The following is a 21,664-nucleotide window of genomic DNA, read 5'->3' on the forward strand; positions in this document are numbered from 1 at the left end:
TGTCCCTTATGGATCTGAGGAGTTGTAATCTGGATGCTCCACTCTGACCTCTGGGTACACTGGCTCTTGGATCTCTAAGGAGGTGCTAATTTAGCCTCTTCTTGAGGCTACCCATCAGGAGCTATGGAGAGATCTGCAGGTTCATCTTCTTTGTATGGGATTTGGAGGTGCCCAGATGAGGCCCAGCTGTGAAGCAGTGCAAGGTGCTGTGGGGCCTTGGGCCTTCTTTTGTATGTTCTGGGTCTCTTTGACCCAGCTGCAGTTAGTTATGTAATTTTAGATTGCAAATGGCCAGGGAATTCGTATGCAAAAGCCTCTGTGCACAGCTTGGGTGGGGCGGGGTCTCAGGGAATCAACAGGGTGGAGCAAACACTTAGGGCTGATCCTCAGCCCTGCCCTAAGAGGCCATGGGTCTCAGTGTCCCGGTAATCGCTGCAGGCACCTCTGAGAGAAAGCCGCCCTCAAGTTCTGCCCGATGCCAGACAGTACAGTTTCTCCCCATATGAGTCTGGGTCCCCAGAGACTCACCTGGAACTGGAGTCCAGGGCCTTTGTGAGCTTGAGACTCCCTTCCGATTGAAAAGACCACGGCATCCTCAGTTGCCAGCCCTTCCGGGCGCCTCCGTACCTCTGCTCTTTACTTCCGCACCTCCTCTGAGTCTCAGTATGGTTTTTTTCTTTCTAGTTGTAGAATTTCCACTCGGCCAGCCTTCCTGTGGTTCTGGATGTCGGTTTTGTCTTTTAGTTGTATTTTTGAAGTGGTTGTGCCAGGCAGCAATTTCCAGTGTTTACCTATGCCGCCATCTTGGTTTTTCCTTATCTTCCTTTTGTTAAGTTGTATGAGTTCCCTGTAAATTTTGGAGACTAAACCCTTATTGGAGAGAACATTGGCAAATATATTCTCCCATGCAGTGGGTTTTCTTCATGGTTTCTTCTGCTGTGCAGAAGCTTTTTGTTTTGATGTAGTCCCATTTGTTTATTTTATCCTTAGTCTCTCTTGCCCTAGGAGCTGTGTCTGTAAAGATATTGCTACAACATATGTCTGCAATTTTGCTGCCTATGGAGTCTTGTAGGGTTTTTATGGTTTCCCGTCTTACATTCAAGTCCTTTAGCCATTTTGAGTTTGTTTTTGTGTATGGTGGAAGTTGGTGATCTAGTTTCATTTTTTTTTGCATGTATCTGACCAAATTTCTCAGCACCATTTATTGAGAGAGTGTTTGACTCCATTGTATGCTCTTGCCTCCTTTGTCAATATTAATAGAGTATAATGGCTTGGGTCAATTTCTGGATCCTCTCTTCTGTTCCATTGGTCTATATGTCTCTTCTTGTGCCAGTACCAGGGAGTTTTGAGAACCGTGGCTTGGTAATATAGTTTGATATCTGGTATTGTGATCCCTCCAACTTTGTTCTTCTTTCTCAGGACAGCTGTTGCTATTCGGGGTCTTTTTTTATTCCTGATGAATTTTTGGAGAGTTTGTTCTAGATCTTTGAAATATGCCGTTGGTATTTTAATGGCGATTGCATTGAATCTATAGATTGCTTTAGATAGTAGGGACATTTTAATGATGTTGATTCTACCAATCCATGAACATGGGATGTTCTTCTATTTGTTTATGACTTCCTCTAGCTCTTTTTTCAATGTCCTATAGTTTTCCGAGTACAGGTCTTTTACGTCCTTGGTTAAGTTTATTCCTAGGTATTTCTTCATATTTTTTTTTTAAACAATTTCTTAGTGATTTCCTCCTCAGGATTTCAACTGTCCTTTGTTCTTTTATTTTTCTCATTAATGGATGTCATGTTCTTTGGAAGCTTGTTTAGATCAAGTTCATGGCTTTTTAGGCTTCCTCTACATGAAAAGGAGTTCACTTTTTGAATAATAAGAATTATATGTCACAAGGGGGTGCATCAGCATTTTAGAGATGCTTAGGTGCGGCATGGCCAGAAGAAGGTTGGGAACCACTGTTCTATAGTATATAATGATCAAGAAGAATCAGTTTTTGCCTTCAAGAAGCTTCATAGTTAAATAAAGCCTTTGTTGGGTCATATTTGTGCTTATTTAACATGGGCATCATGCCTCAGTGTTGTGTCATGCTTGTTGAAATGAACGTTGCCTAGTGATTTAGCTCACATGTGCTCTGTTTGTGCAGAACAGAAAGGGGTTGTGTCTTTTAAAAGACAGATGGATAGGAAAAGTGCCCACTGCACTTACCACTGATGAATAGCAGGGCTTACTCTTGTCTAGTTCCTGTGGTTGTAGTGAACATGAGACTGGGAGTCAGGCGACCCTAATTCTTGTCTTTACGCTAGCACAGGCCGCGTCACCTTGGCCAAATCACTGAACACATTTGAACTCTTGTTTTCCTCATATAAAGACAGTTAAACGGTATGGGTCTTCTAACTTTGTAATTTAGAGTCCATCAATTGAATGAATACATTTTTATTATTTATTTTTATTTTAATACATTTTTATTCATACATTTTTATTATTTATTTTTATTTTAATACTTTTTATTTATTTCAGAGAGGAAGGGAGAAAGAGAGATAGAAATATCAACGATGAGAGAGAATCATGGATCAGCTGCCTCCTGCATGCCCCTACTGGGGATCGAGTCTGCAATCTGGGGATGTGCCCTTGACCAGAACTGAACCCAGGATCCTTTAATCCACAGGCCGATGCTCTATCCACTGAGCCAAACCAGTTAGGGCATCATACATTTTTACACAGCTCATTAGTTTTAGAAGTGATAGCTGTAGAAAACTTTGGGAAATATATAACAACAGATTATTCACTTGAAGAGAATAGCTTCTCACTATTTATCCAAAGTATGATTGAGACAATCTATTAAAAGCCCGTCAGAGTGTCCTGGGTCTCATCACCTCTTAAAAAAAGGGCGGGGGGCGGGGGGTATTTCCCCCTACTCTTTTGAGAATTAGAACAAATTCTGCACTGGATTAGTATTGGAGAATCCCAGTTTTAGCTTCGTGCCTGTGCTTTTGGCGAAAACCACATTTTGTAACGTCCTAGCAGAATACTAAAATGGATTATGGATTACAGACAGTTGTAGGCTTGCACTTAATAGATCAGAGTGGAAACCAGGAGAGCAGTGTTCACTAGTCATGAACTGGGCCTCTTATTTAGACTGTTAGGAAGCAAAAGTGAAACTCTGGAACAGTTTCACTAGAATGGCTTTCCTGGGGGCTTACAAAGTTTAATTTCTGAAACCGATACTCTTGTAGTACAAGGGTAACTACAAACTGATGTGGAATTAGGAGGCCATAGAAGAGAGATGCCATATGCATCTCTCATTCTCCCACATTTCTTGGCTGGTGAACAGAGATTCACCAGTAATCTGATTTACCAATAAGCAGATATTTGGATATATGTTGACAAATCCTCTCTAACCATGCCTTGGAGCATAAGAAGAGTATTGATGCCTGGCCGGCATGACTCAGTGGTTGAGTGTCGACCTATGAACCAGAAGGTCAAGGTTCAATTCCCGGTCAGGGCACATGCCTGAGTTGTGGGTTCAATCCCCAGAAGGGAACGTTCAGGAGGCAGCCAGTCAGTGATTCTCTCTCATCATTGATATTTCTCTCTCTCTCTCCTTTTCCCTTCTCTCTGAAATCAATAAAAATATATTCAGACAAATAGTATTGAAGTGTGCAGAATTAGCTTGTGGTAGTTTAACATATACAAATATTATATATTTAACTCCTCATCAGTCTTCATCTCTTACGTTTGTTCTTGAGCATCGATTTCATTGTTTGAGGTGAAGAAGTTAATTAAATAAATTCTTATGGCTGATTTGCAGATGTTATTGTCCTTTACTTATTATCCTCAGTATTGGACAGTTTGACTGATTTGCCTTGTTTAGTTAGATACTTAGATTGGACTCTAAAGTTTTAAACTTTATTTTTTTGGCACGACAAAATGTGAGGTGAAGAGGTCTATTTTTATTTATTTGTCTTAAAAAACAAGTGCTTGATTTACTTAATCATTTTTTACATAGTTGGAAGAGAATATTCTTTTAAAATAAAACATTTAAAAATTTTATATTGAATTTATTGGGGTCATATTGGTTAATAAAATTACTGAGGTTTCAAGGGTACAGTTCTATAATATATCATCTCTATATTGCATTGTGTGTTCACCACCCCAAGTCAGGTCTGCTTCCATCACCCTTATTAAGAGGTCTATTTTTAAAGTGACCAGGCGTGGTGCTTTTGATGCCAAGAGGGAAACACTATTTCTTGGCAGACTTGATTGTGTTTTGTATCATCAAATCTCTAAGTCAGCAGTTCACTTTTTGTTTAGTAATATGTCTTGGCTTGTCTGAATGAGTCATAATTAAAATATAGTCATTGGGACTCATAATCTTGTCTAAACAAAAATTATAGTAGTATAGAGGTACTATGCCTAATCATGTATAGAATTAAAATGATACAGGTCTGCTGTGATTATGAGATAGGTTTTATTTATTGATTGATAGGTATTTTTTTTTTAGAGAGAAAAAGGAAGGGGGGGAGGGCAGAGAGAGACATTGATTTGTTATTTTACTTATTTATGCATTCAGTGGTTGCTTCTTATATGTACCCTGACCAGGGATGGAACTTGCAAACTTGGAATATCGGGGCGACGCTCTAACCAACTGAGCACTGGGCCAGGGTGAGATTATAGATACTAAGCTTGGAAGAATTTTAATAGGTTGCATTATCATCTAAAAAAAAAAAAAGTCTAGAAAGTGAAAATAAGTAGAAAAATAAGTAAAAAATCTGGAAATCCCTTTCATCTGCTTGATTTTTGTATATATTATATAAAAATGAAATGATTACTTTGAAACTATTTAAGGAACAGAATAGTGTTAAAAACAGTTTTGCCAATGCTTTGTTCATTGACAGAAATGTTGTTAGGAACACCAACTCATGTGACTTCTGGTCCATGTCAATAATTGATACTGCTGAGGTTTGATGTGGTAATTTACATCAGTATTTTATTGAGGTAGAACTGCACTGGGGCAATAGCCTTCAAGTCAGTAACATGAATGAAGCACTGATGTGCCAGACATCGCGATTGATGCTGAGGATACAAAGGTGAGTGAAACATTACTTATAGCGTGTTTTGTTCGCAAAGGATTTGAAGTAGGGAGAATAGAAATTAGATTTGAAGGCCAAGATAAATACACTAATAAAAGACAAACATGCAAATTGACCGCACCTTCGCTATGCCTTAAGCCACATCCACCAGCCAATAAGAGCAACTATATGCTAATTAACCCAACCAAGATGGTGGCCGGCAGCCACGGAGCTGTTGCGAGCAAGAGGCTTGGTTGCCCCAATGATGGAGGAAGCCAGGCTTCCCGCCTGCTGCAGCTGGCTCTGAGCTCTACTCAAAGCAACAAAGTTTCAATTATAGAAGGTAAATAAACCCCAGATACCTGCTTTTCAGCCGGCCGTGGCCATGGAGCTGGAGTGAGCAGGAGGCTTAGGTTGCCCCTGGCAATGGAAGAAGTCAAGCTTCCCTCCCGCCCACCCTGGCCGGCTCTGAGCTCCTCTCAAGGCTACAAAGTTTCAAATGTAGAAGGTAAATAAATCCCAGAATAAAAAAAAAGAAAAAAAGGAGGGGCTGGGAGCTTCCGTTGCTGGGGGGGGGCTTGGCCAGCCTGAAAACGGCCCTCAGCTCCTCACCCAGACTGGCCAGGCACCCCAGTGGGGACCCCCAACCCTAAAGGGGGTGCGGCCAGCCTGAAAACAGCCATCAGCCCCTCACCCAGTCTGGCCAAACCTCCATGGGTTGAGGGTCCCCACTGGGGGGGCGGGCTTGACCAGCCTGCAAACAGCCATCAGCCCCTCATCCAAGCTGGCCAGGCACCCCAGTGGGGACCCCCACCCTGAAGGGAGCTTGACCAGCTGCAAACAGCCATCAGCCCCTCACCCAGGCTGGCCAGGCACCCCAGCGGGACCCCCACCCTGATCCGGGACACCCTTCAGGGCAAACCAGGTGGCCCCCACCCATGCACCAGGCCTCTATCCCATATAATAAAAGGGTAATATGCAAACTGACCCTAACAGCAGAATGACTGGGAATGACTGGTCACTATGACACACACTGACCACCAGGGGGCAGACGCTCAATGCAGGAGCTGCCCCCTGGTGGTGAGTGTGCTCCCACAGAGGGAGCTCTGCTCAGCCACAAGCCAGGCTGATGGCTGTCAGTACAGCGGTGGTGGTGGGAGCCTCTCCTGCTTCCTTAGCAGCGCTAAGGATGTCAGACTGCAGCTTAGGCCTGCTCCCCGCTGGCAAGTGGACATCCCCCAAGGGCTCCCGGGCTGCCAGAGGGATGTCTGATTGCCAGCTTAGGCCCAGTCCCTTGGGGAGTGGGCCTAAGGCAGCAAGTGGTCATCCTCCGAGGGGTCCCAGACTGCAAGAGGGCATAGGCCGGGCTGAGGGAGTCCCCTCCTCACCCCCCGAGTGCACAAATTTTTGTGCGCCGGGCCTTTAGTGGTTGAATAATAGGACATGGGCCTTTGGCTGAGAAAGTCAGTTCCATGATCACTTTTGTAGTGGTGTGATACAGAAGCTAAGCTTCATTATGTCCAAGCTAGGCTCAAGCACTGTTAATATGTTTAGCAGGATTATGAAGGCATTTTGGAGTTGGTTTTGTAAGTGTCAGATGGATTTCAGTATTACTTTTTGATTTTATTTAAACCTCATTGCATCAGGGAGACAGTTTGAGGTACTGAGTTTCACTTTATTTTTTATTTTTATATGATTTTATCATTTATAGGGTAGATATGGATTTAATATTGAGATGGACAAATTAGAAGTAAATTGAGGTTAGTAATTGTTCTGTTTACTGTCTTCTATGTTCCTTTTCGTTATCACACTTTCCTTTTCCTTGCTTTCTAGAGCGTTTCAAGGCATCTGGGTGGAGGAGGGTGTGATGCCTTTTGCTCAATCAAAAACTACTCTTTCTTCAGGTCGCACGTTAGAGAAACTGATCAAATAAATAATTTGTAATTTCAATATAGAGGTGGTTTGGGGGACTTTTGTGTGGGCATATTTTAGTTTTAAAAGGGAAAAATGACTTACTGTTCTAAGGGGATGTATAAACAACTTTATGACAGTAGCTTTAGATTTCTCGTTCAACAAATAACTGTTGTTGCATAATACATAATTTCCGTCTAATGAGATACAGAACTGCATAATTACACCAACAATTATTTTCTTATAGAATTTGGTGGCTACTAAGTAAACAATATTTTTACTTAATCTTAATTAGCTTAGTTATATGCCATCATTAAATTAATTATATTTTTCTTCGTGCTGCTGCATTCTATATTTTTAGCTAAACAGTAATTATTATTATTATTATTATTATTAAATAAATATATTTTTATTGGTTGTAGAGAGTAAGGGAGAGGGAGAGATAGAAACATCAGTGATGAGACAGAATCATTGATTGGCTTTCTCCTGCATGCCCCCCACTGGGGATCAAGCCCGCAACTCAGGCATGTGCCCTTGACCGGAATCAAACCTGGGACCCTTCAGTCTGCAGGTCGACGCTCTATCCACGGAGCCAAACAAGCTAGGGCAAGAGTAATTATTTTTAAAAGAGGACTTTTTACAGCATTTAGCCAATTTGACTTTCCTTATTTAGGATGTTTACTCATATTTAGATGAAATCTAACTCAGGAAGAAAGCACAGGAAATAGTTAGTGAAAACATTTGGGTAGTCGGTATGGAGGAAAGCGACTGAGAAGGTAAATACTTAAAGGTTGTTTTGAAGTGTACCCTCTTTGTTGTTCATCCTTACGTGTGCTAATTGTGCACAGGTCCTGGTTGTGGTGCTGATATTTTGGCAAGGGCCGACCTTATGTCTCAAGAACTTCTGATTTTAAAAACCAGAAACTTTTAGGTGTGCAACCAGATACCACTCCAGCCTTCAAGACCATCTGTGTTTCTTTTCTAACCTATAAATTGTGTTTGCTATTTCACGTCTTAGCCAGTAGGATCTAAAGAACACAAATGGGAACATAGAGAACATGCCTGTGGATGGTTTCCCTTTCAGGAGGTTGGGACTAGCTGTTGAGAGCACCGTGGTTTTAGTGGGAAGGCATGCTTTGATGGATGGACAGTACCTCCTGTGGGTCAGAATGCAGGAACTGCAACATGTGCTCCCTGGTGTCACTTATTAGCAGTTGGACACGTTCTCTGGTCATAATAGACTCCACAGGCTCAAAGTGGTACTGGAATTTGAACAGCATGGTGGGAGGAATAAGGAGGACAGAGGTACTTAGGACAAAAGTGGGCCAATAACAGAAAAATCCCATGTAGACAGAAGAACAGAGAAGGGTAAATTGGAAAGAAAAAGATTTAAAAACATGAAAAAAAGGAGTAAGAAGAAAACAAGCTTTAACAGTCTTTTTTTTTTTTTTAAAATTAGGAAAGGAATATAATCTGTGAAACACTTGGGCCACTTTGGGAAAGGAAATTAGAAGTTAATTCAAGTTGTATTAATGTCAGAGTATAGTCTTAAATTCTTTTTGTTCTCAAAGTAGAAAATAAAGTATGATACTCATTGCACTTCCTTATTTGGTTTATTTGCCACTTAGGGTAAAAATAATAAGGGAGATTTCCAGAGTAGCCGTGGTCTTGGAAAAGTCTTTCTGAAACATGGTTTAGGGCTAAAAGGTAACTCCTCTCCCTCATGTGAGATCACAACCCATTTTTAAAAGATATTTTAGTATCAAAGTTGCCCAGAATGAGCGCTGAAGAATTGTAATATGTTTAGGAGGAAAAGGATCATTAAGTGAGCTTGGGAACTGTCAGAGTTCCAAAACAAAATAATAAAATAGTAAATGAAGTTAGTTTCTTTACTTTAGGACATATGAGTACTATTGTAAGTCCTTGGAGAGATAAATGGAGAAGCCTATAGCTTTTCTCAAATTCAGTTGCTTTGCTATTCTTTTTTTAATTTTTATTTTTACTTAAAAATAAAATTACTGTTTCCAATTGGTAATTTTCTATTCTCTCATGTCTATATGTATTCCATTTGGGGGGAATATTAATAGTAGTTTACATTTTAAAATATAATATGATTATAGTATTTATTTGAACTCCTTATTTGAACCTTCAGGTTTCTTGTTCACCTGACCCCTAACCTTGCCTACATTTTCAGGTTTATTTACTACTACTCTCCCATAATTCTTCACTTGAACCCATTTTTTTTTTTTAATCTTATGATTATACTAGAAGCCTGGTGCACAAAAATTTGTGCACTGGAGGGGGCCGGGCCCTCAGCCCAGCCTGCCCCCTATCACGTACTGGGAGCCCTCAGGGATGTCCTACTGATGGCTTAGGCCCACTTCCTGCTCCCCTTGGGGAGCAGGTCTAAGCCGCAGTCTGGCCTCCCTTTGTGGGAGGCGACCGGGCTGATCAGGGGAAGGCACCAGCCCCATCACCTCGCTGTTGCAGCCACTGCCAGTCACCGCAGCCACCAAGGTGTTTTCATCAACACGGACTCCAGTCCCTTCACCATGAAAAAATGACAACTTTCTTTAGGCATTTTCAAGATGTGTCTTTTATAGGATATGACATTTGTTTCTTTCTTTCGTTTTTTATCCTCACCTGAGGATATGTTTCCATTGATTTTTAGAGAATGTGGAAGAGAAAGGGAAAGACAGAGAGAAACATCAAAGTGAGAGGAACACTTTGATTGGTTGCCTCCTGCATGAGCCCTGACCTGGGCCCCGGCCAGGGAGGAGCCTGCAACCTAGGTACATGCCCTTGGTCAGAATTGAACCCAGACCCTGTGGTTGGCAGGCCAAGGCATTATCCACTGAGCAAAACCAGCTAGGGCAGGATATGACATTTCTTAGCCTTCTAGCAGCGGATCTTCCTTTTTTTCCTCCAGGATATGTGGTAAAAAACCCTAGATCACCTTATTGGATTCTTATTACCCAAATTACTAAGAATATTATCAGTAGCATACAGGGAGCATAGCCAATGAGCAGTCAGAAAAGGTGTTTCCTCTGTAGTTCACACCAATTGCCGGCTCGGCCCCTGCCCAGGCCTAATGCCTCTGGCCGAGTCATTAGGCCTGGCCAGGGGACCCCCAGCTCCTGCAATTGCCTGCTCTGCCCCTTCCCAGGCCTAATGCCTGTGGCAGAGGCATTAGACCTGGGCAGGGGAACGCCAGCTCCCCGTGATTGCCGGCTCTGCCCCTGTCCAGGCCTAAAGTGTGTGGCCGAGTCCTTAGGCCTGGGCAGGGGTCCCCTAGCTCCCGCAATCCCCTGCTCCCCGTGATCGCTGGCTCTGCCCCTGCTCCCCACTGTTGCCGGCTCCCTCCCTGCTCCCCGCCATCACCGGCTCTGCCACTGCCCAGGCCTAATGCCTCTGACCGAGGCGTTAGGCCTGGGCAGGGGACCCCCAGTGCCCCGCAATCACCGACTCCGCCCCTGCTCCCCGCCATTGCCGGCTCCCTCCCTGCTCCCCACCATCGCCAGCTCCGTCTCTGCTCCCTGCCATCGCTGGCTCCGCCCCTGCCCAGGCCTAACGCCTCTGACCGAGCAGGGGACCCCTCAGCTCTGATTTCAGGCTCCAGTTGCTGCTGGGTGCCTACATATGCAAATTAACTGCCATCTTTGGTTAATTTGCATACGCATCCGATTGGCTGGTAGGTGTAGTGAAGGTATGGTCAATTTGCATGTTTGTCTATTACTAGGTAAGATTCTGTACTTTATATTAAGGTCTAGCTTTTGTCACCTCTTCTGAGATCTTCCTGATTTCTTTAGCTACAAGTACTTTCTCCTCAGCAAATCTAAAGCATTTATTTGCTAATACCTGTAGTGCTTTGTACAGATTGGTTTGTGGTTATTAATGCCTATGTCTTAGATTGCAAGCTTGGGAAGTGAGGGCATGCCATGCCATATCACCCAAAGCTCCTAACTTAACTATTCCTTTATGCAGAGTGATAACAAACAAGTAACCTTTATTTTTTACCAGGTGCCAGGCACTGTTCTCCATTTTTTATATGACTAATCTTTGTTACAGTACTATGGATATTCTAGTTTTATGGATGAGGAAACGAAGGTAGTAGGAGGTAGAGTAACTTACTGAAAGCCACATTTTAAGTTAGTGATGGAGCCAGAGTTTGAACCTATGCAATCTCATGCTGTTAGTCACTACACACGCATGGTGAGAATTTGAATGCACAGGGAGGCTTTGGAAAAGAGGCCCATCACCTGGGGCTCAGAGTTGTAAGTCACTTTCCTTTTTACCTTTTTGAAGTCAGCATTTATCTAGCTATGTAATAAGTTCTAGATGATTAAGAACACTTTAGCAAGAGTGAAGGAGCATGGGAGCGGTAGAGATGAGTGTGTGGGGATACAGGATGCTGTGTATAGTCAAGAAGGTTCACTGCCATGCCTGGGACTGCTGCTTGCCTTGCTGAGGAAATAGTGGTGAGTCTAGGCGTGGGGGTCCGAAAACCTGGGTGGGTGTTTCAGCTTCTTTTATTAGGAGCTCGGGCACGTTTCTTAACTGTCCTACACCTCTGTTTTCCCCTCTGTAAAGTAACAATAGCTACTTCATTGCTGTCTTTGTAAGGATTAAATCAGATAATCATGGAAAACACTTAGCATAATGCCTTGTACATATTAAGTGCTCAACAAATGTCACTTACAATACAACAGGTTTTACTTACTGTAAAATTATTAGCTGCTTATCTCTTTTTAAAAAGATAATGCCCTTTGAAATGGGGCCTTCAGATTTTAGTCAAAGTATTTAATGGACCTGTTTATTACTATTTTTTTCTCTTCCCCACCACTTCACATTACTTTATCTTCTAATTTGGAGAAGATGGTAATCCAACCTTTTATTTTTTTTCTCTTTCATGGCAAATATGTGAGCACTAGATTAGGAGCTCAAAATACTAGATTCTAACATTTTCCTTTTTTTAATACTAATATTTACTCGTATTTATTTAAAATGTTTTTATTGATTTTTAGAGGGAGAGAGAGGGAGAAGGATAGAGAGATAGAAACAGCAACAAGAGAGAAACATTGATCAGCTGCTTCCTGCATGCCCCCCGCTGGGAATTGCGCCCACAGCCCACAACCTGGGCATGTGCCCTGGGTTCATGGGTCGATGCTCAACTACTGAGCCACACTGGTGGGCTTAGTGTTTGTCTTTTAAAATTGACTTTTTGAGAGAGAGAGAGAGAGAGAGAGAGAGAGAGAGAGAGAGAGAGAGAGATCAATTTATTATTCCACTTACTTATGCATTCATTGATTGATTCTTGTATGTGCCCTGACGGGAATCGAACCAGCAACCATGGTGTATCAGGATGACACTAACCAACTGAGTTACCCTGTGAGGGCCCAACATTTTTCTTATTCAGTCAGTTCATTTTTGTGGGTGATGTTGGCTGTTACTCAGCTTGTGGCTCTAGTCACTGATCAGGGATTTTCAGTGCTTTTATTGCCTCTTTTGATAAACATAAACTTCTTATTCCTTATTGCCTTTTGTAATATTTTGAAATAGAGTTGTCTTATTTTATTTTATTTTTTTGAAAATATATTTTATTGATTTTTTATAGAGAGGAAGGGAGAGAGATAGTTAGAAACATCGATGAGAGAGAAACATCGATCAGCTGCCTCCTGCACACCTCCCACTGGGGATATGCCCGCAACCCAGGTACATGCCCTTGACCGGAACCGAACCTAGGACCCTTCAGTCCGCAGGCCGACGCTCCATCCACTGAGCCAAACCAGTTTCGGCTAGAGTTGTCTCTTATTTTTTAAGTAAAAATGTTATCTTTAAATTAAAGATTCCCTGAATTGAACTATTTTTTGAGGAAAGTAGAAAACATTTCTCTCTATGACATGTAGAGACATCTGCGTGCACCTGTGCTCTGGATGCGCTGTAACCAGCAGACATGGATAGCAAGCCTGGCATCAACCGAGCTTGCTCTGCGTATTTTCTCATTGTTGAGCTTTATTCTTGGTGTTTGTAATATGAAGACAATGGATATCTTTTTTTTAATCAAATAAGGTTTATTATATTAGTTATGCTTTTTTTTAAAACTGTGCCCTTAGGAGTCAGATGCCTACTTTTCTGTGCTGAGAATTGCTGTGGACTCAGTATAGAACTGAACTGATTCTGATCTGAGAGATCCTGCGTGAATGGGATATTTCGAACAATCAGAGCTTTGAAACATCTATAGGGAAGAAATAGATTATTACCAAAGATAAGAGGAGTGGAAAGTTGTTGCAAATAAAGAACCTTGTAGTAATTTATTCTAATCTAGAGCCAGGGTGTGTCGATATGGCTAGAAATGATTAAAGTTGGTGTTTTGAAATTTTCTTTGAGTGGTTCTTTGGTGAACAGGTTCACAGGAGGCTGAGAAGCAGGAAGACGGTGCTTAGAAGGGGAGAAACTGTCTTTTAGGACAAGACAGGTCCAAAGTCTTACAAGATCGAGTCCTCAGACACGATGTTACCGCTTTAAAAAATACTGTTTGTGCCCTAACCAGTTTGGCTCAGTGGATAGAGCGTTGGCCTACGGACTGAAGGGTGGGTCCCAGGTTTGATTCCGGTTAAGGGCATACACCTTGGTTGCGGGCACATCCCCAGTGGGGGGTGTGCAGGAGGCAGCTGATAGATGTTTCTAACTCTCTATCCGTCTCCCTTCCTCTGTAAAAAATCAGTAAAATATATTAAAAAAAGGAAATGAAGTTGTTTAAAAAAAAAGAAAAAATATTGTTTGATATGTAATTCATATATCTGGTGTAAATTATTCTGGCTAAGGCTTCTGTTTTCTTTTGATTCAGGAATAAGACAAAACAGATCCCTATTCCAGAATACAACAGGAAAGAGAAGTAAGACTTTTCAGGACTTCTTAAGTGGTTTGATTTCCGGATGCATACAGAATTTGAAAAAAACATGTGAAAACAGAGGGAAAGTGTTTACCATAGAAATTACCTTGTTTTTTTGAAACGTGACAGCTTTTGAACCATGGCTCTGGTAGTTCTGTTGGCTCTGATAGTTCTGTTGTTTTTCATGCATGGTTTTTTTTTTTTTTTTTTTTCCCCTTCTGCTTGATTGTCATCTCTTTTACAGTTTATCTAGGGCTATTACCCTACTTATGCAGGAGGCAAATTCAAAGTGAGTAGTTGTTTTGTTTAAGCAGAACTTCCACTTACAGCTGGTGCTGAGTCATTGAGGTTTGTTTTATCCAGTGTACGTCTGGAAACTTACTTGCTTAATTATTTGGGAGTGTCAGGAACCTGGATTCAGTTACATTTCTTTTCCATCCTTATTCATATTAGTTGAGGAATGCTGATAACAGGTGTCAGGTCCACATCTTCCAAAGCAGTTTTCTTCAGCAAACGAAGGACTAAGGAGGGCTGGAGTACAAGTGTAGGGCCTGAAGCTAATTAAGCCTTCCTCATTCTAAGCGCCACCACCCATGCCCACCCGCCTGCCTGCGGCGTGCTTCTCAGCCTTGGGAGCTTTCTCAGTGTATCCTGGCCGCATGAGCATTCCCTCTGTAGACTCAGATGGCCTAATGGTCTTGGTCCTGTGGCAGTTCACCTCGTTTTGCTCGGTGATATCTTTTGTAGTTGATGTTTATTGTTAATGTTAAGCTCGCTTGAGGACAAGGGCTGTTGTTGATTTATCATTTTCTGTACATTTTACAGTGACTTCTTGTCTTTTAAACGACAGGAGGATCCTTTGGAAGAATTGATAAGAACTCTCAAAATCTTTTAGGCTTTCCCGGCTTTGGCTGTGTGAAACTGTAAAGGTGCAATTTTAGTATACATTTATTTTATAAGTTTATTAAATTTTTTAAAAAATGTACTTTTATTGATTTCAGAGAAGAAGGGAGAGGGAGAGATAGAAACTTCAACCATGAGAGAGAATCATTGATCGGCTGCCTCCTGCACTCCCTCTACTGGGGATCAAGCCCGCAACTCAGGCATGCACCCTTGACTGGAATCAAACCTGGGACCCTTTAGTCGGCAGGCTGAAGCTCCCTCCACTGAGCCAAACCGGTTAGGGCAGTTTATTAAATTTTTAAGGAAGTCATTTTGATAAGCTCTAGGGAGCTCTAGGTTATTGTTTTGTTTTGGTTGTACAATAGCAAAACAATTCTGGTTTACATAGGAAAGTTATTTTAAATGGCAACAATTTTAAAAATGCCTTGCCTAACAACAATAATAAAGACATCTGACATTTTTGAGCACTTAAGCACTAGCTCTTGATAAGAGCTTTATATTTATTATTTACAGACCGACTGAAACAGGTAGGTAGGTATTTTTATCTCTATTTTACAAATGAAAAAAATTTGTAAAATAGGCACAGGGAGTTAAGGTGACTAATAAATATCTATATTGATAGTAGGTAGGGGCCCTAGGCTCAAATCTAATCCCCTTAACCTTTGTGCTGTATTTGTATTGCTTTGAAAATATTTCATTTAATCTTATCTAGATGTTTTAAAATGGAGTAGCAGGAGATTTAAAATTCCAAGTAGAATCACTAATATTCCTTAATTCATACTTGTTCAGTTTGGAGTGATTGTTGAGTCACTAATTAAATCTTCATTGCATTTTTGAAAACATCAATGTCATTAATGGCATTGCTTAGTTAGTTGGAGCATGTCCTTACACCAAAAGGTTGCAGGTTTGATTCCTGGTCGAGGCACGTATGGGAGGTAGCTGATTGATATTTCTCACATTAATGTTCTCCTTCTCCTTCCCCTCCTCCTCCCCCTCCTCCCCCCCCTTCTCCTCCTTCCTTCTCCCCCCCCCCTCCTCCCTAAAAATCAATAAGCATGTCCTCACCAGGGCTCAGCTCCTGAGTGATCAGTGCGCATCATAGCGACCAGTTGACCAGTCATTCGGTTGTTTGATTGCTTAGACTTTTATATATATATAGATAGTGCTGGAAGTTCTAGCTAGTGCAATAAGGCAAGAAAAATAAAGGCATATAGATCAGAAAGAAAGAAATATCATTACCTTATTTACAGATGACATGATTGTCTATGTGGAAAGGAATCTATAAATTAACTCCTAGAAATAAGGTGTATTAGTAAGGTTGTATGATATAAGATAAATGTACAAAAATCAATTGCATTTCTGTATACTAACAATGAACACTTGGAAATAAATACAGTATTATTTACAGTCACTCAAAAAGTAATGCTTAAGTGTATATCTTACAAAACACGGATAGGACTTGTATGCTGAAAACTACAAAATGCTGATTAAAGAAATCAGTGATCCAAATAAATGCTGTATTCCATGGATTAGAAAACTTAATATAGTAAAGATGTCAGTTCTTCCCAAATTGACATACAAGTTTAGTACAATTCCTATAAAAACTCCAGTAAGATTTTTTGCGAGATTATTATAACATATATGTGGAAATACAAAGGAACTAGAATTCCTATATATAAGAAAAAGTGGGCCCTGACCGGTTTGGCTCAGTGGATAGAGCGTTGGCCTGCGGACTGAAGGGTCCCAGGTTCGATTCCAGTCAAGGGCATGTACCTTGGTTGCGGGCACATCCCCAGTTGAGGGTGTGCAGGAAGCAGCTGATCGATATTTCTAACTCTCTTCCTTCCTCTCTGTAAAAAATCAATAAAATATATTTTTAAAAAAAGAAAAAGTAGGAGGAATCACTCTACCAGGTATCAAAACATAAAACTACAATAATCAAGATTGTGTGATATTGGTGGAGAGAAAGACACATAGATCAATGCAACATAATAGAGAACCCCCAGAGTAACAGGATAGAGACCTACATGAATATCCTCAGTGGATTTTTTTTTTTTCTATTGAGGCATGACACTAAAATTTAATATTTTAAAGTATACAATTCAGTGGTTGTCAGAATCATTGCTCATCTGCCTCCTGCACGTACCCCCCTACTGGAAATTGAGCCTCAACCCTGAGCAATGATTCTCTCTTATCATTGATGTATCTCTTTGCTTCTTTTTTTCTCTTCCTCTCTGAAATCAACAAAAGACCAGTATAGAGAATATATAAAGAACTCCAAAACTCAACAGTAAAAAACTAAATAATACAATTAGAAAATGGCAAAAGACATAGAGACATTTCACTGAAAAGAATATACAGGTGACACATAAGCATATGAAAAGCTGTTCAGTATCATAGCCACTTGGAAATTGCAAATTCAAACTACAGTGTCATATCTCAAAAGAAAAAGCTTAGTATTAGAAAAGAAAAAATACTAGTAATATGTGAACATTATTAAATTTGGTACATGCAAAAAAGTCTAAAGAGGGAAAAAAGTGCAAGTAATTTCTATACCTATCTAAACTTTCACTAACATTTTGTTGTATTTTATACCTTTTTCTTTTTTTACTCTAAGAATTTTTATTTTACATAGTTAACTGAATATGTGTGGTTGTGTCCTTTTTAAAAAAATATGTTTTTATTGATTTCAGAGAGAGGGAGGAAGAGGGAGAGATGAAAGCACCAATGATGAGAGAGAATCATTGTAATCATTGATTGGCTGCTCCTGGATACCTCTCTACTGGGGATGGAGACTGCAACCTGGGCATGTGCCTTGACCGGGAATCCAACCGTGACCTGATGCTCAGCCACTGAGCCATACTTGCTGGGCAGTTGTGTCCTTTTTAAAAACAAACAGTATCATGACTATCACTTAAAATAATCTATGAATTCAGTTTTTAAACCGTTTGTAATATTCATTGTATGGACATACTATGCCTTTGCCCATCTTGTTTGTTTCTTCCTGACATGCCCCTCCATCTCCTATCCACTTGCCTGATTTCTTCCATGTTCCAAGATTCAGGTAACATTGTAACCTACGGGAAGCTTTTTTGGACTGCATAGTTAGAATTAAGGACTTCCTCATCTGTGTTTGCCACTTACCCATTTCTTTTTTTTCCTTTTTTTGTCTTTATTGATTAAGGTACTACATATGTGTCCTTATCCCCCCCCCCCCCATTGCCCTTCTCCCCCCCCTCCCCCTCCCCTCACCCCCCCCCCCCCCACACACACACTCATGCCCTCACCCCCCTGGTGTCTGTGTCCATTGGTTAGGCTTATATGCATGCATACAAGTCCTTTGGTGGATCTCTCCTCCTTACCCCCACCCTCCCCTACCTTCCCTCTGAGGTTTAATGGTCTGATTGATGCTTCTCTGTCTCTGGACCTGTTTTTGTTCATCAGTTTATGTTCATTATATTCCACAAATGAGTGAGATCATGTGATATTTATCTTTCTCTGACTGGCTTATTTCGCTTAGCAATAATGGTCTCCAGTTCCATCCATGTTGCTGCAAATTGAAAGAATTCCTTTTTTTATAGCAGCGTAGTATTCCATTGTGTAGATGTACCACAGTTTTCTAATCCACTCATCTGCTGATGGGCACTGAGGCTGTTTCCAAATCTTAGTTATGCTAAATTGTGCTGCTATGAACACAGAAGTGCATATATCCTTTCTGATTGGTGTTTCTAGTTTCTTGGGATATATTCCTAGAAGTGGGATCACTGGGTCAAATGGGAGTTCCATTTTTAGTTTTTTGAGGAAACTCCATACTGTCTTCCATAGTGGCTGCACCAGTCTGCATTCCCACCAGCATTGAGTGAGTGTTCCTTTTTCTCTGCATCCTCGCCAGCACTTGTCGTTTGTTGATTTGTTGATGATAGCCATTCTGACAGGTTTGAGATGGTACCGCATTGTTGCTTTGATTTGCATCTCTTGGATGATTAGTGACTTTGAGCATGTTTTCCTATGTCTCTCGGCCTTCCTTATGTCCTCTTTCAAAAAGTATCTATTTAGGTCCATTGCCCATTTTTTGATTGGGTTGTTTATCTTCCTTTTGTTAAGTTGTATGAGTTCCCTGACCACTTACCCATTTCTGTTTGCCACTTCCTACATTGGTGTACTTTTAAAAAATGGATTAATCTTCCCCAGACTGTCTACCACCTAAAGCAGGAATTGTGTACCCTTTTAGTTTTCTCAAGGTGAGGGAATAATGTACAACATATAGTAGATGTTTAATAAATATTTCTTGACTAGATAAAGAAGTGAATGGGTGAAAGGTTTCATGAATGAAGAGTTGCATGCTGACCAGTAAAAAAAGGTTTAACTTTAAGGAATATCACAGAATTTGGAGTTGAAAGAATCGAGTTCTACCATCATTTCTTAGTGTCTAACTTTAGCCAAGTCATTTCCCTTCTCTGAACTTCAGTTGTTTTGCAAAATTGAAGTAGATTTAGTAGTAGTATAGAAATACAAATGCTTTTTGAACAATAAATACTCTGTAAATTCTAGTTAATAATGTTACAGTAATAACAAGCATTTTGTATGTAGAGGCCGCACATGTGTAATGCACTATCTTCACTGAAGTAAGAGAATTACTTTAGAACGTTGGGTAGGCATAGTATTCAAGCACAAGATCAGTTTTACTTTGCTTGGATATAATTTGGTTGCATTATTGATACATTACTTTATTGCATTGTTTCATTACATGAGTAGACTGAAGATGGGTCAGGGTGAGTCAGTTTCATAAAACAGCCTCCCTGAAAGTAGTCCATAATGCTTATGGTCTGTGATGTGAAATTTCCAGGATGATGAAGTATGCTGATGTTAACGGTTCAAATGTGGTTTGACTTTTCTAACTGTTGTCAGTGATAGACTTGTGTACTACTAGCCTACTCTGTTTTCCATGTTTTCTGTACAAAGATGTTTAAGTAATGCAATGATGAGTAATGTATTTTCAAGAAATGCTACGATAACCTTTAAGTCTAGATAATTAGATTGAGCATTTAAAGCTGTAGCTTTTTCATTGCTTTCAGATGACTGTATGTTTCTACCAAATCACTTTATGAATATGCATGAGCTTATAATTTTCTGAAATAAATTACATTGGTAGTATTTTCCAAGTTTTTTTTGTGTGGGAAGAAGCTTTTTATTAGTCTTAGAAATTCTTTGAATAGTGTGTGTTGTGTGTGTTATATGTGTGTGTATAAAAACCACACACAACGCACACATATACTTTCCACTAATGCTACATTTAAATGACATCTCTGGCTTTATTTTTTCTTAATGTCACTGTTTCCTTCTCACCCTTTCTACAGGTGAAACAGTGAGAATCATTTTAGCCTTATGAGTGGAGGAGCTCAGTGGCTGGAGAGTTGGTAGACACATGAGTGAGCACTAAATGGCCAGCATCCAGTCCACTCCTTTCATTGTCCATGCAAGGCTTGAAGCAGAGGTGTGCCCACTCTGTCTTGTATCCTATTCTGTATATTAAAAGGGTAATATGCAAATTGTCCCCTCCACTGGGAGTTTGACCAGAGTTCAACCAGGGGTCAGGGCCAGCCCGCCAACTCCCAGGGGGCCCATCCTCCCCAGCCGGCCCTGCCCCTGATCGGTCCCCCTACATCCGGATGGGGTGCGGGGCTGGCCGGCCAACCTCCCGCATTCCCTCTCTTTGGCCGTCCCAGCCTGATCAGCCCTGATTGGGGCAGCTGGCTGGACCCCACCTGTGCATGAATTCGTGCACCGGACCTCTAGATAATTTATAATTTGTGGGTTAGGTAACTTCATCAAATTGTATTTGCACACATGGAGGTTCAACCATGTGTGGCTTTGAAACATTTTTAATTGTTGAAAATCACTGTGTTCTGATTAGTGTGTATGCCTTCGAGTTATTATTCATCCATCTTGTAGGCTTTCCTGTTTTCAGCACATTTACAGCACACAACAACTCAGAATGGTCAAAATTGTTTCATTAGTGCTCCAGCCAGGTGGTACAACGGTTATCGTTCTGTACGCCAAAAAGGTTGCAGTTCAGGTTTAATTCTCAGGGCATATACCTAGGTTGGGGGTTTGATCCCCAGTCAGCAAATGTACAGGAGGCAACCTATCTATGTTTCTTACATTGATGTTTCTCTCTCACTCTGGCCCTCTCCCTATTCTTCCCTCTTCCTCTCCTTTTTCTTTCTCTTCTTCACTCTATAAAATCAATAAACGTATCCTTGGGTGAGGATTTAAAAATATTGTTTCATTATTTCCTTAATGAGCATTCACAATATATCATCTTTTAAAATGCAAGTATATTGTTTATTTATAGCACCCCTTTAGGCTTGCGTAAACTGTAAATTCCTTGTGTTTATATTTATTTATGTAATTTTAAGGATTTTGTTTTATGCATGGCACCATTTTGTTTTCCTGATAAAAATGGATATTGTAAGACCTAAGTTTGAGCAGTTGATGACAGTTGCTTAGCAGTGAGCACAAGTGGTGTGTGAAGTAGTAGAAAAAGCCTTGGGCAGGCAGTCAGGAGACCAGTATTCCAGCTCTAGCTGCACTTAACTCACCATGTCATCTGTCTAATAACCTAACAATAAAAATAATACAAATTAATTTGTGCAGTGCTCTGCCATTTACAGAGGACTTTTATAGAAAGTACTAGAGGCCTGGTGCACGAATTTGTGCACCACTGGGGTCCCTCAGCCTGGCCTGTGGGATTGGGCTGAAACCAGCTCTCTGACATCCCCCAAGGGGTCCCGGATTGCGAGAGGGTGCGGGCCAGGCCAAGGGGCCCCCCCGGTGCACAATCGGGCCGGGGAGGGATGCGGGAGGTTGACCAGCAGGAGGGCAC

At 41.0% G+C, this 21,664-nt stretch overlaps 1 protein-coding gene across 7 annotated transcripts in view; it reads left to right on the plus strand.

The window, feature by feature from the left end:
• SIK3 (SIK family kinase 3) overlaps nucleotides 1-21,664 on the plus strand; it is a 294,975-nt gene that overhangs the window by 55,265 nt on the left and 218,046 nt on the right. Inside the window, exon 1 of one of the 7 annotated variants that reach the window (XM_036324233.1) lies at nucleotides 13,734-13,878. The exons of the other annotated variants lie outside the window; for them this stretch is intronic. The gene's annotated coding sequence lies outside the window, so the exon portion shown is untranslated. Of the gene's footprint in view, nucleotides 1-13,733; nucleotides 13,879-21,664 lie in introns of those variants that run through there. 7 annotated transcript variants of the gene reach the window in all.

This window comes from Myotis myotis, unplaced genomic scaffold, assembly GCF_014108235.1.
Source record: "Myotis myotis isolate mMyoMyo1 unplaced genomic scaffold, mMyoMyo1.p scaffold_m19_p_10, whole genome shotgun sequence".
Taxonomy (NCBI): domain Eukaryota; kingdom Metazoa; phylum Chordata; class Mammalia; order Chiroptera; family Vespertilionidae; genus Myotis; species Myotis myotis.